We start from the raw sequence: 7,143 nt of genomic DNA on the forward strand, positions 1-7,143 counted from the left end.
ATTTTCTACAAGTAAATCATGTCAAAATTGAAATACTGATACTTGATTCTAAAACTCAGAGACAACTGCTTCATGAGATGATCTCTTTAACTCAGTATTTAATTAAAACTCTACGTCCCTTTGTCTATTTTTATTTATGATTTTAAATTAATACTCATAGTTTCTTTTATTCTTAAGCTTTATCACCTGTCTGTAAAGCACTTTAAACTGCCACTAGCATGAAGTGCTCTATAAAGATTTTATTTTTAGTGTTATTATTATTATAAAATGTTGTTACATTGTTTTTAAATACATAAATAATATTTTGTGTTTTACTGTATTTGTATAAGATCAGTACTGATCCTCCAATCAGCAGCAGAACCACACAGACACACACAGAGATGATGATGAGAAAAGGACCTGCAAATGAAGAAAACAGATTAAACACAAAGATCATATTTAGGACACTCAGAGCACTTTCACAAGTAATGCAGTCTAAATAAATAAATAAAAACTGTAAAATTTATAAAAGCACATTTCTGAAATTCTACAGTACATTAACAAACACACACACACAAAGTTAGCTAGTATGAAGACACAAAATCCAATGATAGAGAGGAGGATGGTTGTATCAGTGCAACCTAAACTATTTGGAAGCCGTTCAGGTTATTTACACACTGCAAAATGTCAGTTCAACCTAAAAAATACTTGATACATTTTTATTAGTCTTTTTTATTATAGCTTCCATCATCACAATTTTAACATAGCGTATGTTATATAAATGCTGACATTTAATGCATGAAGTGCTTGTAGCTGAGACAGACTAATCAAAAGCACCTAAACACCTTCATGACAGCATCATCAATATGGCAACTGGCAGTCTGGCACACTAAGCTTAGTGTTTAAGCCTGAAGCCAAAATAAAAAGGCCTGGACCTCAATTTTTCAGAAAATAATTGCAAGATAAACCACAGTCAGAATAATCACAATTAGATATTTTCTCCAAATCAGGCCAATTCAGGTCTACTCTTTGACAATGTTTAAGAAAATTTGTTATATTCCAAAATTAAACCGTAAAGACATGAGTTATTGCTCATTTTAGTACAATTTGATTTACAACATTTTTCTCTCTGATCTCAGCGACTGTATGTTTTTTTTAATTAGACAAACTTGTAGACGCACCTGCATACATAATAACATATGAAGGTAATTTAGCAAATATTATTCAAAATGTAGATACAGAAGTCTATAATGCTTTACTGTAACATTTCATCAGCCTGATTTGTGTTTTCTGGTCTCTCTATTGTGGATTTCACATGTTTCTGATTACAGCATTTAGTCTGTTCATCTACTGACAAACATGCTGAAAGTGAAAACCTCAAACACTATTGTAGCTTTTCCTGCTCTGAAACAGACTCAGCTAATGTACATGTCACTGTGCTTTATTAAGCTGCTGTAGTTGGAAACAGCTACGCTGTACATGAAGAGACTTTTGGCTAACAGTTGACTCTAAACCTACGATCTCCCAGCTCTGACCGCTCTACTGTATAAACACAGCCAGTGGGCCTTCAGTATTAGACTCATTAGCAGAACAACTCTGTGAATAAACACTGCAGAACACAAAACCTGGAATTAACATCACACATATTAATCAAACACACCACACTACAGTAAGACACACACACACACACACAAAGACACAAACACAAACACACACACACAAAAACCCACACACACAAACACTAATAAACACACACACACACACACAAACACACACACACAAACACACACATACAGACTCACACAAACACATACACACACAAACACACACATACAGACACACACACACACACAAGTACACACACACACACACACACATGCAAATAAATACAAACACACACACACACAAACACACACACACAAACACTAATAAACACACACACACACACAAACACACACACACAAATACACACACACAAACACACACACAAACACACACATAAAGACTCACACAAACACATACACACACAAACACACACATACAGACACACACACACACACAAGTACACACACACACACAAACACACACACACACACAAACAAACACACACATGCAAATAAATACAAACACACACACACACAAACACACACACAAACACGCAAATAAATACAAACACAAACACGCACATGCAAATAAATACAAACACAAACACACATGCAAACAAATACAAACAAACACACACACAAACACACACATGCAAACAAACACAAACACACACACAAACACACACACACAAACAAACACACACTAACACTTACCAGAATGATATGTGACAGGTGCTGAGGTCTCTGTTGAAAACAGTGTCCAATCATGTTCACATATTAATAACATAATTACACACACCGGAAAAAACATGTTAATAAACTGTATCAGGAAGAAAAAAGGGTTGAGAAAGTTAAACTCTGGTTTCCACTGAAGGAAGATGATCAGAGCTGAATGAAGGAAATCCTGAAAAGATCATCACAGACCTCCATACAGATTCTGAATTACTTTTAGTTTATAATTACATACAACTATATGTCCCATTAAATCTTCATATGAAAGACACTGAAAATGAAAATGATATGTAACAGTGAGTAAATGAGCATGTTACAGAATAACTACATGTTTTTAGGTTTTGTATTTAAAATCACACCTGAAATTAGATAAACAGTGATAATAAAATAATAACAAACCTCACCAGTGACCTGTAGCTGAATCTCTGTGTAGAGGGAGTGGTAACTGAGTGATTGTCCTTTCTTCCACACTCCACAGTGATAAACTCCTCCATCATCTTCTCTCACATCACTGATTCTCACACTGGCAACTTTAGATCCTCTGTTATCAGAGATGGAGAACCGGCCTCTCTGAGTCTCTGTGGGATCAGTCCTTATAGGAATATGATGACTATCAAGTTTGTAGAAGTGCTTGGTGTGACTCTCAAACTGCTCTGGATATGAACAGTTGATGGTGAAAGTCTCTCCCAGATAACCAAACACAGTCTTTGGCCCCAAACAACATGGATCTGTTAATCATACAAACTGAATTAATATATCTCCTGATTTGTTTAGTCAACTTTTCAACATCTTGACTGCAGAAAGGAATAGCAAGGAATTATGCACAATGTGTGAATGTTTATTTGGTAAAAAATCTGGCTTTTATTGGAAATTTGCTTCTTCAAAAATAACAAAACTGCGGCTGCATATGTCTATGGAAATTTACTCACTCAAATTATTGAATTACTGATATTGTTTTTCACTTAATGTTTCAGGAATTCTCTAATACTGCTCAATTTGGAATACTGGCAGATTTATTTTTAATGTTAAAATGTATTGGTGTTAAATAGTAGACCCTTATAAGTAAACAGAGTCTAAAGGTTCTCACCTGTGATCACTCGGAGGGTAAACTGATGACTCCACCTCCCATCCTCTCCACACTGATATGTTCCAGCATCCTCTGAGCTCAGCTGTCTGATGGTCAATATGAGAGCTTGGTAACAATCATCAAATAGATCAAATCTGTCTTTCTGAATCAATGTGTTACACTGTTCATACTCAATAATTGTTATATTTTCACACTCAGCTTGTGTGTTCTTTTTACAAATATACTTATTTCCTCTTCCATAGTCGTCACTGCAGGTAATTATAACTCTTCCTCCCAGAAAGCCGATCACATCAATACCAGCTGCCCCACCTGTCAATGACATTCAATATTCAACTACACACAGCTCCTCATCCATCATGTAAAATCTGAATCTAACTCTGATCAATATGACCTGTAAATATCTCTGTTCTGTAGTTTAACAGTCTGTTGTTTCTACTTTGTTAAAGCAGTGAATCTGACCTGAGATCAGGTGGAGGGTGAAGATGAGGAGAATCTTCATTCTGGACTAAACTTCAGTCTCAGTGATGTTCATATAAACTCCAGTCCACCGTTCTCCAAGGTCAGTCCTGTACTGTTCAGAGGGAAACGGCTCCTTTCAGTGTTACATCACTAACCAGCTTCACAGCTCCTCCCACCAGCATCACTAACCAGCTTCACAGCTCCTCCCACCAGCATCACTAACCAGCTTCACAGCTCCTCCCACCAGCATCACTAACCAAACAAGAAGTTTAACATTGAGAAAGAGTGGCTGAATGTTGGGGGCGGGCCGCACTCATGTCATCAGTGCTCCCAGCCAAAATCCTCCCACAATAAAGATCTCTCACACTAAAATTTGAGAATATTTGACTATGATCTAAACTATCTACTGTATACCACCACAATGAATTCAGTACAGTGAAACTAACACTAATAGTTGCATTTCTTGCTTTTCTTACTCTTCACCTTCACTTCTGTATACTGTTCAGTCAGTGGTTATACTGATCTGTCCACTTCACACGTTTAGATGTCCTTTCCTGCCTCTAATGAACATGTTTATGTTTGCTTTCCTAGCGGATTTATTAGTTTCAAAGTTTCTAACTACTTTTCCTGCTGATAACAGAATTTACCACCTTACCTAAAAACAAGGATGAATTGCAATGCCATACTTCAAGCCCTCAGGTACAGCTCTGCTCAACCCACCACACCTCAAAGTACAATTCTAAAGATATCATCAAGCTAAAGCACTAGCAGAAACAGAAATCACTGCTGATTTATAAATATTGCTGTTGTTGGATCAAAACCTTGTATCTCCAAAATGGTAACTTTACAGGAGAAGGAAAAAACCTACTTTATTTTTAATATAAGTCAATGGAACCAGACTTTTTTCCAAGTAATTTTGAGCTGTTTCTTTTGGTCCATTCATCATGAAATTTACACACAATGTAAACAACAACAGGTATTTTAAAATTTTGTCAAAAACCGAAAAACGGCAAAAATGGAGATATGAGGTTTTCTTCCGACAACAGCGAAATACAGATACACAAAGACATGACTTAGAAACAAAATAAATAAGACCCAATTTGCTCTGAGTAGAATTGGTATTGTAACATTTCTGGCCTTGCATTCTAAACTCAACATGACATTGTAAACTCATTAAAGTTAAAAATATTTCTTTCTGCTCCTTTTACATATGCAATAGGTAGACCCAATATAAATTTAAAAAAGCAATGGAAAGCTATTAGATCCAGCTGTTAGACTGTGTTTGCAATGATAAGAAACACGGTCACACAAATGTAGGCTATGGAATTTTACTGTTTATAAATCAATGTTGGTCCACAATATGATGGATGGCACAGAGTTATTTCCAGGTTATGATAGCGAATGTCCTGGATATCTGTCTAAAGCATAGTTTCACAGAAAGAGGTTTATATTTACAGATTTGTTTAGTGTTTTGTAGGGATGGCCTTCAAAAAGGATGGAGATGCTACTATAGCCAGCTACCATCTTCAGTCATTTCCAGCCAGCTTTTCAGTGCACAATGTGAGTGAAATAATACAACAGACAAAATAAACAAAAAGCACAAAACACAGTGTTTATCAAAGTCATTAAGGAGTTTGTGAAGACATAAATAGTAAGACGGTTGTTAAGTAGTGAGGATTTTTTTTGGGCTGGCCTGTAAAAATATTAAATACTTATAATATAGTATAGAATATAGTATAGAATAAACAAACACACATTATAAGCAAACTAGTGTTCATTCACTATGTCATTACTGTTGTACTCATTTATATACACTCAATTCTGATTGGTGATTTAACTGGATTGTATCTTTATAGTTTGGCTCATTTTCACAAGGACTGAAAGTACTAGCATCATCATTCAGACATCTGTCTTTCTAATTTTGTGTGTTTTGATGTCAATTCTGCTATTTAAACAGTTTTTACTTTGAAAATGTTTTTTTTTTTTTCATTTTGTCAGAACTTAATTACAATTCCGCCTTAGCCACCTTAGCCAATCATAACTAGGCAGTCCAGTGGACCTAGCAATCAAACTAAAAGAGCTCCATCCTCTCAGAATCATCTCACTCTCTCAGCTCTAAACAACAGCAGCTTTTTATAAATACTGTAAATCTTCAGCTCACACTGCACAATATGACCTGTGAGAAAACATTCTGTAGTTTATTTTGAAGTAAAATATCTGACCTGAGATCAGGAAGAGAGTGAAGGTGAGGAGGATCTTCAGCTTCACTGATGAACTTCAGTCTGTTATGGTTGAACGTCTGGTTGTTTTCTTTCTTTCTTTCTCCTAAGAGTGATTTCATTCTCAGGGTGTGTCAATCTCATATTTCGTGTGTCTCTGCCTCCAGATCTGCTCCAGGTTCCTCTTTCTGGGGAAATCCTCAGAGACGTTCAACCTCACAGCTCCTCCCGTCACTTATGACATACTGAACGCCACCTCCTGCAGCTGAATTGTCTCATTCTGCTCTCTCTTTCTCTATCTCTCTCTCTCTCTCTCTCTCTCTCTCTCTCTCTCTTTCTCTCTGTCTCTCTCTCTCTCTCTCTCTCTCTCTCTCTCATGTCACACTGTGGTTGTCTCTGTAAAAGCTTTTTCTGCTCTGTGGTTGTTGATGATGGAGAAAATCATGCAATGTGTTGTGAAAGACTTACAATAAACAAACCGTAGTGACCCACTACTGGCTACTCATGGTGAAATCATGTCCTCCTCTGTGTCTAACTGTACGTTGACACGACACTATTTAATACTTCAAATGGTGAATCTGGATACTAACAGTTCAGTTATTGTCTTAACAATGGCCAATATTATACAACTTGGTAAAACCATTAACCATGCATAATTAGTCAAATTATGTGCTAATCAAGTAACATAATATAATAGTAATATAATTAAGTATATAAATAAGTAACAAGAACTAATTACTACTAATATTTTATTGCCTTTAATTAACTATTAACTAATGTGCTGATATTTCCTCAATCTTGTGTGGAAGACAGTGTTTGGTCTTTATTAGACACTTTCTTTCACTTCAACATATTCAGCTGCCTCATTGTCCTTAACGCTGCCTTTACACTTTCACCATTAATAACTTTTTACTTCCTAGTCTTTATACTATTACTTACTACTCTATGAGTCCATCAGAGTAAAGCACGATCTTCACAGTCAATTTTTTATCTATAGTACAATCAGGATGTACACATTTCACATATAACAGTAGAAACTTAGTTGACCCACTCTTGGATCTCA

The sequence above is a fragment of the Colossoma macropomum genome, unplaced genomic scaffold (assembly GCF_904425465.1).
Source record: "Colossoma macropomum unplaced genomic scaffold, Colossoma_macropomum, whole genome shotgun sequence".
Lineage (NCBI taxonomy): Eukaryota > Metazoa > Chordata > Actinopteri > Characiformes > Serrasalmidae > Colossoma > Colossoma macropomum.